The following is an 11,615-nucleotide window of genomic DNA, read 5'->3' on the forward strand; positions in this document are numbered from 1 at the left end:
CTTTTCTTTTTTTTAAATTTTTTAATTTTTAATTTTTTTTTGGTGCTGGTCCTAGGGCTAGCACTCTACTAGTGAGCCACAGCTTCATTTCTCTGAGTATTTTATTAGAAATAAGAGTCTCATGGAATTTCCTGCCTGGGCTTCTTCAAACCCTGATTCTCAGATCTCAGCTTCCTGAGGAGCTAGGATTTCAGGCATGAGCCATCTGATGCCCAGCTCCATCTTTTGATTTTTTTAAAAAAAGAAATAAACTGGCAAAGTGCTGTCATGGCGTCTCTTCTATTTTGTATTGATATCAGCAGCGTTCAAGGGCTTCAGTTTCCCTACATATTCACTTGAATTTTTAAATTTGTGGGGGTTTCCCTTTTTATTTTGTCAGTTGTAGGGTTTGAACTCAGCCTGGTCACTGTCCCTGAGCTCTTCAGCTCAAGGCAAGCGCTCTACCACTTGAGACACAGCGCCACTTCCTGCTTTTTCATCTGGCAATAGACATCATTTTACTACCTCTTTTCCAATTTGAATGTCTGTTCCTCCTCTCTCTCTTCCCCTCTCTCCCTTCCCCCTTGCTCCCCTCCTCCTCCTCCTCTTACTCCTCCCCATTTTGGTGCTGGTCCTGGGGCTTGAATTTAGGGCCTACGTGCTGTCCCTGAGCTTTTGTGCTCAAAGCTAGCATTCTACTACTCAAGACACAGTTCCACTTCTGGCTTTTTCCACTCAGTCGTTAACTGGAAATAAAGTCTCATGAAGTTCCTATTTCAGGCTGGCTTGGAACTGTAATCCTCAGATCTCAAACTCCTGAGTAGTTAGGATTACAGGCATGAGCCATGGTTGCCTTGCCTCTTACTTCTTTTCTTGCTTAACTTCCTGGGCTGGAATTTCCAGGATAGTGTTGAGCACAATCAGCAAGAGGAAACATCCTTGTTTTGAAGCTGATGTTGGTGTAAGGTGAAAAAACAGAGAAGCCGCATTTTGAAGGATCAGACCACACTAGCGGTCTGCAGGCAGCCAATTGTTACAAAGGCCTGTAGCCCACAAATATACTTAACACTGTTCATAACAGGCTAGAGAGGAAAGAAAGAACAAAAACAATTGGGGCCCCATGGTGACCGGAGAAGAGCCAGGAGACAGGACACAGCATATGAACATGGAGATGCATGACATAGCATAATGGCACCTGAACTGGTCCACACTTAAATATGGTCAGGTCAGGGGGCAGGGTCACAGGAAGCTCCCAGTCCCAGGCACTGGACTGACAGGCTCAGTCACCTATCAGCCAAGTGCCCCGCCCCCTCTAGGGATTCAGCCCGGGAGGCTGGGGCTTCACCCTCCCCCAGCAGGAAGACAAGATGCCAGACCCTACCATCCACCATGTGGCCAAATGGTGCCAGCCAGACCCGGTCTCCCTCCTTCAATGTCAGAAAAGCTCCTATGATTTCACCTTGTGCATTACTGTAAGGTAAATTATCCCAGAAGCCACATTTTAAAATATAGAATATTGGAATCTTTACTATACAGTTAACAGGCTGCAGGCCGCCAGTTGTTACAAAGGCCTGTAGCACGCAAATACAGGTAACACAGCCAGGAAACATGCTAAAGAGGAAAGGAAAGAAAGAACAAAAACAATACCAACAAGCCAATTCAGCTCCAATGGAGAGCTGAATTGGGACTCCATGATGACTGGAGACAGCCAGGATACAGGACACAGGACACGGTCACAGGGACACACGTGGCGTGAAGTCTGGTGGCTAGGTTGGTCTCGGCCTAAATAGGTCTGAGCAGGGGGCAGGCAGATCCTCAGGAAATTCCCGCCCCAGGCACTAGACTGACAGATTCAGTAACCTATCAGCCAAGTGCCGGCCCCTGCCTCCAGAGGTCTGGGCATGCCCATTACCTGGGAGGCAAGTGATGGGGTGGGGGTGGGGTGTTAGACTCGAACTTGAGACCCCCGAGTGACCCCAAGAGACCACGACCAATGCAAACAGCAAAACAGTCATTTATTTGCAAGCTTGAGCCTGGACTCACAATCATCACCAACACAGCAGGTCAGAGTTGTGAGCCCCGATCACATGTTCAGTAGGGTTCTTATAGGGTTTCCAGCAAATAGGAGGGGGTTTAAGGTTTGCGCGCTTCTACATAATTGGTCAGCATTTCGTGGGTAAGTTTTGGGTCGCCCTGACCCTGCAGCTGCTTCTACCAGCTGACCATCCCGTCCATTTTCCAGTAACTGGGTTGTGTTTCTCAACCCTTATCTAACTGGGGTTGCTAGGGGTATAATGGGTATAATTGCAGTTTGGATTGCAGGCTTTCCAAGCACCTTCCAAGAACTGGTCTTTCCAATAAATGTTTTGTCCCTTAAATTTAACCTGAGGTCAGTTGTACAGGAGAAGATGGCTTGTTTTTAGAATGGAGTTAGCTTAGTCCTTCAGGGGTGGAGTTTTCCCCCCAGTATGAATACAAGATGCCAGACCCTACCATCCACCATGTGGCCAATATGGCGCCAGCCAGTCCTGGCCTCCTTACTTCAGCATAATGTTGGCTGTGGGATTTTCACGGATTCCATTTAACAAGTTAAGGAATCTCTGCCTATTCCCAGTTTATTGGTAGGTTTTAAATCATGAGTAGAGCCAGACATAGGGATTCAGGTTTATAATCCCCTCAGGAATAGCTGAGATTGGGAGGATCAAGGTTTGAGGCCAGTTGGGGAAAAAAGACTCCACCTCAACAGAAAAGGCTGGATGTGTTGGCATGCACCTGTTATCTGAGCTATGACAGGAAGGATAACTAGGAGACTGGCCCAGGTAACTGAAACCCTATCTCAAAAATAAGCAGAGCTAGGTACTGGTGGCTCACACCTGTAATCCTGCTACTCAGGCGCCTGAGATCTGAGGATCAGGGTTCAAAGCCAGCCTGGGCAGGAAAGCCCGTGAGACTCTTATCTCCAATAAACTACTCAGAAAACCAGAAGTGGTGCTGTGGCTCAAGTGGTAGAGCACTTGCCTTAAGCTGAAGAGCTGAGGGACAGCGCCCAGGACCAGAGTTCAAGCCCACCACCGACAGAAAAAAAAACAAGAGCAAAAAGGGCTGGAGACATGATTCAAGTGGTAGAGTTCCTGCCTAGGAAGCATGAGGCCCTATGTCAACACACACACACACACACACACACACACCCCATAAATGAAGTTGGGTTTTGTCGAAGAAATATTTTTTCTGCATTAATTTTTTCCTTTGTGTTCATCATTATCTTGATTAATTTTCTGCCTACAATTGTGACAGTTCTAGAGAGGACACAAAGCACGATTGATGAGGACAGGGCTTCCACAGAGGAAATATCTGATGCATTAAGGGAAACTGAGGCGCAGCCCCTGGATCAGGTTCGAGAACCTGAGGGATAGCCAAGGGGAGTTGGCCTGGGTGGCAGGCCAGGGCTGCCAAGGCAGGAGCAGAGATGAAGAGACTCATGCAGTTGATTGTGTAGGGGTGAGAGGAGCTGCCCCTGAGGAGGCCTTGTGGGGGCTGGTGGGGGTGGAAAGTTCTGAATGCTGTGGGCACAAGCTGTGGAGGTTCTCCATCAGTGGGACTGCAAGTGTGAGCCACTGGTGTCTGGTTTATGCTTCATGTTTCTTTTCCTTTCTTTTTTTTTTTTGTGGGTCATGAGGCTTGAACTCTGGGCTTGAGCCCGGTCCCTGAGCTCTTTAGCTCAAGGCGAGGGCCCTACCACTTGAGCCACAGTGCCACTTCTGTTTTGTTTTTTTTTTCTGGTTTATTGGAAATAAGAGTTTATGGCCTTACCTGCCCAGGCTGGCTTTGAACTGTAATCCTCAGATAGCTAGGATGACAGGTGTGAGCCACCGGTGCCTGGCATGTTTCATGTTTTTGAGAAACTGCTGAACTATTTTCTATAGGGTTGCATTGTACGTTTCTACTCAATCCTAATTTCTTCATTTCCTTCCTTCCTTCCTTCCTCTCTCCCTCCCTTCCTCCCTTCTTCCACTCTTCCCTTCCTCCCTTCTCCTCTCTCTCACATTATGTTCATCCCATTGGGTATGAAGTGGTATCTGATTGTGGTTTTGATCTGTATTTCTCTAATTAGTAGTACTTACTGGTGGTCTTCTAGTGAGTTTTTTTGTGTATGTGTGCCAGTCCTGGGTCTTGAATTCCAAGCCTGAGTGAGCACTGTCCCTGAACTTTCTTTTTTTTTCTTTTGGGGGGGTCCGGTCGTGGGGCTTGAACTCTGGGCCTGGGTGCTGTCCCTCAGCTCTTCAGCTCAAGGCTAGCGCTCTACCACTTGAGCCACAGCGCCACTTCCGGCTTTTTTCTTTTTGCTTATGTGGTGCTGAGAGGAATCGAACCCAGGGCCTCAGGCATGCAAGGCAAGCGCTCTACCACTGAGCCACCTTCCCAGCCCTGTCCCTGAACTTTTTTGCTCAAGGCCAGCACTGTACCACTGGAACTACAGCTCCGCTTCCAGCTTGTTTTGGGCCATTAATTAGAGATAAGAGTTGTATGGCTTTTCCTGCTTGGGCTGGCTTTGAACTGCAGTTCCCAGATCTCAGCTTCCCGAGTGGCAGGATGACAGGCGTGAGTGGTGCCTGACCTCTCGTGAGATCATGGACCACTTGTATTTCTTATCTGGGGAAATGTCTGTTAAAGGCCTTTGTCTTGTTAAGTTTCTGAGTATAAGAGTTCTTCGTATATTCTGGATGTCAGACCATTCGCACATAGAGAGTTTGCAGGTGTTTTCTCCCATCCTGCAGTCTGTTCATTTTCTTCATAGCGTCATTAAGTACACAAAGGTTTTTAGTTTGGATGAAGCCCAATATATGTGTGTGTGTGTGTGTGTGTGCAGGCGTGCATGTGTGCACACGTGTGTGTGCTTGCATGTGTGTATGTTTGCATGTGTGTATGTTTGCATGCACATGTGTGTGTTTATGTATGTTACTCTTACACATCTAAAAAAAAAATCCATCACCAAGTCAAGGTCAAGAAATCCTTGTGTTGGGAGGCTGGGTAGTGGTAGAGCACTTGCCTTGCATGCATGAGGCCCTGGGTTCGATTCTTCAGCACCATATAAGCAAAAAGAATAAAGCTGGAAGTGGCGCTGTGGCTCAAGTGGTAGAGCGATAGCCTTGAGCTGAAGAGCTGAGGGACAGCGCCCAGGCCCAGAGTTCAGGCCCCACGACCGGGCCCAAAAATAAAAATTAAAAAAAAAAAAAGATTCAAAGCCAGCCCAGGCAGGAAAGTGGTTATTTCCAATCAACCACTAGCTCCACCAGAAGTGGAGCTGTGGCTCCAAGTGGCAGAGAGCTAGCTTTGAGCACAAAGAGCTCAGGGACCATGCCAGCCTTGAGTTCAAGCCCATGACCAAACAAACAAAAAAAAAAGCATCTCAGCACTGTTTCTGTCCTAAGCCTTACATTCTCTCATGAGCTGTAATGTTTAGTAAAAAGGAAACAAAAAATGTGAAGGGAAAAAGAGTAGCTCCCTCTCTCTCTTTCTGACCTTATCTGCTTACCCAGTTAATTAGCATAATTTATTATTTGTTGATTTACTGTTAATTGTACTCAGGGCCTGATTACTTTCCCCTAAATTTCTTTTGCTCAAAACTGGTGCTTTACCAGTTGAGCTATAACTCCAGCTCTGGCTTTTTTTGGGTCAGTCGTGGGGCTTGAACTCTGAGCCTGGGTGCTGTCCCTCAGCTCTTCAGCTCAAGGCAAGCACTCAACCACTTGAGCCACACCTCCACTTCCAGTTTTGTGAGTGGTTTATTGGAGATAAGAGTCTCATGAACTTTTCCTGCCCCACCTGGCTTTGAACCGAGATCCTCAGATCTCAGCTGCCTGAGTAGCTAGGATTACAGGCGTGAGCCACTGGTGCCAGCTTCTAGCTTCTTTTGCTGGTTAATCAGAGATAAGAGTCTCATGGACTTCCCTGCCTGGGCTGGCTTAGAACTGTGATCTTCAGATCTCTTCTCAGTAGCTAGCAATACAGGCATGAACCACTGGAAATGTTTAGATGAGATACTTATTCCAGGGAAATGACTTCTCTGGACACAAAGCCTGTTTTAAAATGTGTTATCTCAAGGATGGACACCTGTTTTGAAGAAGGCATAAGAGAGAATCCATCCTGTTTGACTTGATGATCCAAGCTTAGTGATTAGGCAGCCTTGATGAGCCAAGCTTAGTGATTGGGCAGCCTTGATGATCCAAGCTTAGTGATTGGGCAGCCTTGATGAGCCAAGCTTAGTGATTGGGCAGCCTTGATGATCCAAGCTTAGTGAGCAGGCAGCCTTGAGATCTTGGTGGCTGGACAAAGCAGTGTCACAGCACGAATGACGGATCGGGCCAGGCTGGAGATCATCTGGGATCTCTCATACTAAGGTGATTTGAGCCTCAAAACCTAACTTCCTTCTTTCCTTCCTTCCTTTCTTCCTTCCTCCCTCCTTCCCTCCCTCCCTCCTTTCTTCCTTCCCTCTTTCCTTCCCTCCTTCCTTTCTTCCCTCCTTCCTTTCTTCCCTCCTTCCTTCCTTCTTTCCTTCCCTCCTTCCTTCCTTCTTTCCTTTCTTCCCTCCCTCCCTCCTTCCTTCCTTCCCTCTTTCCTTCCTTCTTCTTTCTTTCCTTCCCTCCCTTCCTCCTCCCTCCTTACCCCTTCTTTCTTTTTATATCAGTCATAGAGCTTGGACTCAGGGCCTGGGCACTGTCTCTGAGTTTCTTTTGCTCAAGGCTAGCACTCTTCCACTTTGAGCTGCAGCTCCAATTCTGGTTTTCCAGTGGTTAATTGGAGGTGAGAGCTTCACAGACTTTCTTATCTGAGCTAGCTTTGAACTGTGGTCCTCGGATCTCAGCCTCCTGAGTAGCTGGAATTTCAGGCGTGGCCACCAGTGCCCAGCTCCCACGTCCTTCTTCTTGAGTGCCCCTGATGTAAGAGTGTCGGCAGCCCCTGTCTTCACGCCCACCCCACTACGCCTGGTTCACTCACTGCCTCTCTGGCTTTGCTTTCCCTACAAACTTCTTTGGGGTCTACCTCAGTGTGCCCTCAAATTCTTCTCTGTGGGCACCCCGGGGCCAGGTGGGGGCCTCCTCTCAGTCTATCAGGTAGCACCGACCCTAAGGTAACCGAGGACAGTTTCTCCTGAACCTTCCTGTAGGCTCATCTGTAGCTGCAGGTGGAAGGGATCTCTGGTTCACACACTAGCCCTCGGGAGCAAATGGTTCGACCTTCTAAGTGTCAGCAAACATGGGGGCTGGGGGCTGAGCTGTCCATGCTGGAGTCAGGGGCTGAGAGCTTGGGCAGGCTGGGCACACCTGTGCTGGAGAGCTGAGTGGGGCTGGGCCCGTGAGCAGGCTGGGGCCCCTCAGGAGGGAAGGCTGGACTGACAGCAGCAGGAAGCATCCAGGGCCTGCTGGGTCTGAGGTGTGGCTAAGGCACTGGCCATCTCTGGTGGGGTCACTGGACTGAGGAGGCTGGTTGTGGTAGTCAGACCTGGGCAAATCAGAAGCCTGCCAGAGCGCCTCCCCGCCCAGAAGGGACAGGGGGCTGGGCCAGGCTCTGCAGTGGGTCTGGCTTTGTGCCTGAGGTCTAGCACTGAGCTCCTGCCTCTCAACAGGCACCAGGGAGCCATGGATCCCAGAGGTGAGCTGGAGGGAAAAAGGAGACTCATCATGGGCTTGGGGCCTTCGTTGCTTTGAGCTAGAGGTTCAGAGATGGTTGGTTAGGCAGCAGGGTTGGCAGGAGCCCTGAGGGTTTGTGGATCTGGTGTGTGTGTGTGTGTGTGTGTGTGTGTGTGTGTGTGCTGGCGTGTGGAGTGGGGACACAATGGTGGTGGTAGGACGGGAGCTGGGCCTCAGTGGAGACTGCAGTGCCAGGCAGAGCTGCCCGTTCCTGGCTCCTGTGGGTGCTAGTGACCCGTCTGACCCCTCTGTTGGCTGTGCTCTCCACCTGCTCAGGTGCCAGAGGACCAGAGGAGATGTGAACTCTCAGATCTGTCAGGAGAGAGATGAATGGTGGGGAGCTGTGGGGAGAAAGCGGGAAGGAAGGAGAGATCCCGGAGGCTGGTGGGTGACCATCCTTCTAGGCCACAGGTCAGAAGGTGAGCAGGAGGAGGCGCTGAGGCAAGTGGGGGCCGCCGCCCAGCCAGGCCTTGTGGATCAGGCCTGTGCTGCCAGTGTCTCTCCCTGCCCAGGTGGTCTGGGAGCTGGGGCCTCTGTAGGGCCCTGCGCCCCAGCCTCCCTGCCATCTGAGGCCCCCGCTGGGCTGGGAACAAGACACCTGGGCTCTCGGGGACTTGGTGTCTGGGCACAAGGGACAGTAGGCTGTGGGAGTCAGGGCAGGGGAGCAGCTCTGAGGACAGAGGCAGGTGGCATGCCCACTAGCAAGTGGCGATGGCCGGGCCCAGTCAGTGTGGATCTCCTGACAGCTCTTGGTGGGAGCAGCAGCCCTGCCTCCTCACCCTCTCACCTCTGCCAGGGCCTGGCAGCCAGGTGGGCTCCACGGAGCCTCGGGAGGAAGGCAGGGTGTGCTACCTTCTTCTGCCGTGGGTGTTCTTCAGCATGGGTCAGCCTCTGTGGGGAGCGCAGATACTTCAGAGTTGAACCCTGGCCCTGGGCGTCTCCCCTGCTTGGAAGATCAGGGAGAAAGATCCAGATCCCTCCCCAGGTGGCAGGGAAGTGCTCCCAGAGGCGTCCTCATCCATTGACGCCTTTATCTTGGCCTCTCAGGGCCTTCCGGGAGGGTCGTGAGAGGAAGCAGCTCGGTCCCCAGGGAGGCTGCTGCAGACCCGACAGGCTGCAGACACCTGTCTTTTAGTGAGCAGCTAGCAGCTCATCCTCCTGGGAGAGGAAATGGGAATAATGGCCACTTCTCACACCTGCTTGAACCTCTCCCTGATGGGCAGCAGGTAGACTGTCCTGGCCAGGCTGGCCTGGGGCCTCCTGTCACCAGACAGGCCAGGATGAATCTGTTCATGCTTGTCCCATTTCCTGGATCCCCGTGTTTTGGGCGTTTGACCTGTGTGTGGTGGAGGGTGCTGGTGCTTGAACTCGGGCCTCACTTTTTCACTTAGCTTTATTATCAAGGTTGGAGCTCTACCACTTGAGCCACACCTCCATTTCTGGCTTTATTTTTTGGGGCCAATCCTGTGGCTTGAACTCCAGGCCTGGGTGCTGTTCCTGAGCTTTTTTTTTGGTTGTTAGTTGTGGGGCTTGAACTCTGGGCCTGGGCACTGACCCAGAGCTCTTCAGCTCAAGGTGAGCGCTGTACCACTTGAGCCACAGCATCACTTCTGGTTTTTGGGGTGGTTTATTGGAGATAAGAGTCTCACGGACTTTCCTGCCCGGGCTGGCTTTGAACCGTAGTACTCAGATCTCAGCTTCTGGAGTGAGCCCCCCTCCCCCCCCCCCCCCCCCCCCCCCCGCTGTTCCTGAGAGTTTTTGCTCTATCACTTGAGCCACAGCTCCACCTCCAGCTTTTTGGTGATTACTTGGAGATAAGAGTCTCACAGAGTTCCCTGCCCTGGCTGGCTTCAAACCTTAGTCTTCAGATCTCTGTTTCTTAAATAGCTAGGATTAAAGGCGTGAGTCACTAGAACCTGGCTTGTCTAGAGTTTTATATAAAAGGAATTAGACGCTGAATTCCTTCTTTTCCACCCAGAATAATTAAATTTGAGACTCTTTCAGGTGGTTGAGTTCACCCATAGTTCATTCCGCATACTGCCCCACTGTATGGTCACACCTAGCTTGGCCTTAGCTTCTAGGTTAGACCTTTGGCAGGTGGAGCTGTGGGAGGCAAATGTAGACTAGTCTTTCTGTGGAAACACCCATTTCCTTCCTCAAGGGGCAGGAAGTCCAAGTTAATTTCCAAAGTGCTTGTAGGGTCCTCTGTTCTCCAGTGGCTTCTGAAAGCTCTAGCTGCTCCCCTCGGCCCTGACAGATCATATGCTCAGCCTTTCATTCTTATACAATGCATGTAATGGCATCTCCTTGTGGTTTTAGTATACTTTCCCCTAATGACTAGTGAAGTTGAAATCTATGTTTCATATACTTTGCAGCTATCCATGAGTATTCTTTTTCTCTCTTTTTGTTACAGGTCTGGGGCTTGAACTGGGGCTTGCTCTTGCATAGCTTGCTTCCCAGTTGGTGTTGTACTGCTTGATTCATACTTCCAGGCCCACTTTGGCTATTTACTATTATTATTATTATTACTATTGTTGTTGCCAATGCTGGGGCTTGAACTTAGGGCTTTGTTCTTACACAGCCTGCTTGGGAGGTTGGTGCTTTTCTACCAGATCCACATTGCCAGTAATCCATTTTGGGTGGCTCCCCACCTTCTTCTCCTTCTTCTTCTCAGTATTGGGGCTTGAACTTGGGGCCTGAGTCCTGTTCCTTACCTGTTTTTGCTCAAGGTTAGCCCTCTACCACTTTACCACACCTCCACTTCTGACTGTTTAGTGGTTAATTAGAGATAAGCGTCTCACAGACTTTCCTGCCTAAGCTGGATTTGAACCATGACCCTGTGATGAGTTTGTATATCAATAGCAACAAGCTTAGACTTCATAGTTTCACTTAGTTTATCTAAGCACTTCAAATACCACCCACACCAATAACTAACTCCTAGGCCTAGTTCTACTAAGCTTGCCTCATGCCCGTGGCTCCGCAGTAGTGGACACTGGCAGGAGAGTGCAGTGGAGCCAAGGCCTGGGAGGAGAGGCGGGGCCGGGGAGAGGGGAGGCGGGGCCTGGGAGAGGAGAGGCGGGGCCGGGGAGAGGGGAGGCGGGGCCTGGGAGAGGAGAGGCGGGGCCTGGGAGAGGAGGGGCAGGTCAGGAGAGAGGAGAGGCGGGGCCAAGGGAGCAGCACCAGCTGGGAGAGGAGAAGCAGGCAGAGGTGGCTGGGGACAGACAGGTGGACCCTGCAGTCCTGGTTTAGGCAGCTGTTTCCAGATGTCAGACTTTGCTAGAGAGCCATAATATTGCCACAAAAATAGACCTGAGCATCAGCGGAACAGGTTGGAAGACACAGAAAACAAAAGCGCGTAACTACAGTTGTTTGAGAGTCGGCAAAGGAGGGGAACAAACAGCCTCTTGAACAATGGGTGTTGGGAGGACTGGGCAGCCATGTGCAGAAAACTAAAAGTGGATCCCTGTTGTCATCATGCATTTTGAAGTTGAACAAAAGGAAAGGTTGGCAGGGGTTTGGGGGAAAAGGATCTCTGCTGCCGTGCTGGTGGGAATGTAAACCAGTACAACCACTCTGGAAAGCAGTCTGGAGCTTCCTCAAAAACGAAAGTTCCCTGTGACCAGCCATACCACTCCTGGGCATCTACCCTGACCATCACGAGCCAGGCTATGATAAAGTCACCTGCACATCCATGCTCACTGCCACACTACTCCCAATAGCCAAGCCATGGAAACAGCCCAGATACCCCACAATAGAGGAGAGGATCCCAAAAATGGGGTACCTGTACACAATGGAATTTTACACAGCCGTTCGAAAGAAATAATGTCATTTGCAGGGAAATGGATGGAACTAGAACAAATCATGTTAAGTGAGGTAAGCCAAGATCAGAGAGACCAACTGCACAGGTTCTCCCTGATGTGCAGAAGTTACATTGAAAATGCACTGGGA

Source organism: Dipodomys spectabilis, unplaced genomic scaffold (assembly GCF_019054845.1).
Source record: "Dipodomys spectabilis isolate Male_0828 unplaced genomic scaffold, ASM1905484v1 ptg000067l, whole genome shotgun sequence".
In the NCBI taxonomy this organism is placed as follows: domain Eukaryota; kingdom Metazoa; phylum Chordata; class Mammalia; order Rodentia; family Heteromyidae; genus Dipodomys; species Dipodomys spectabilis.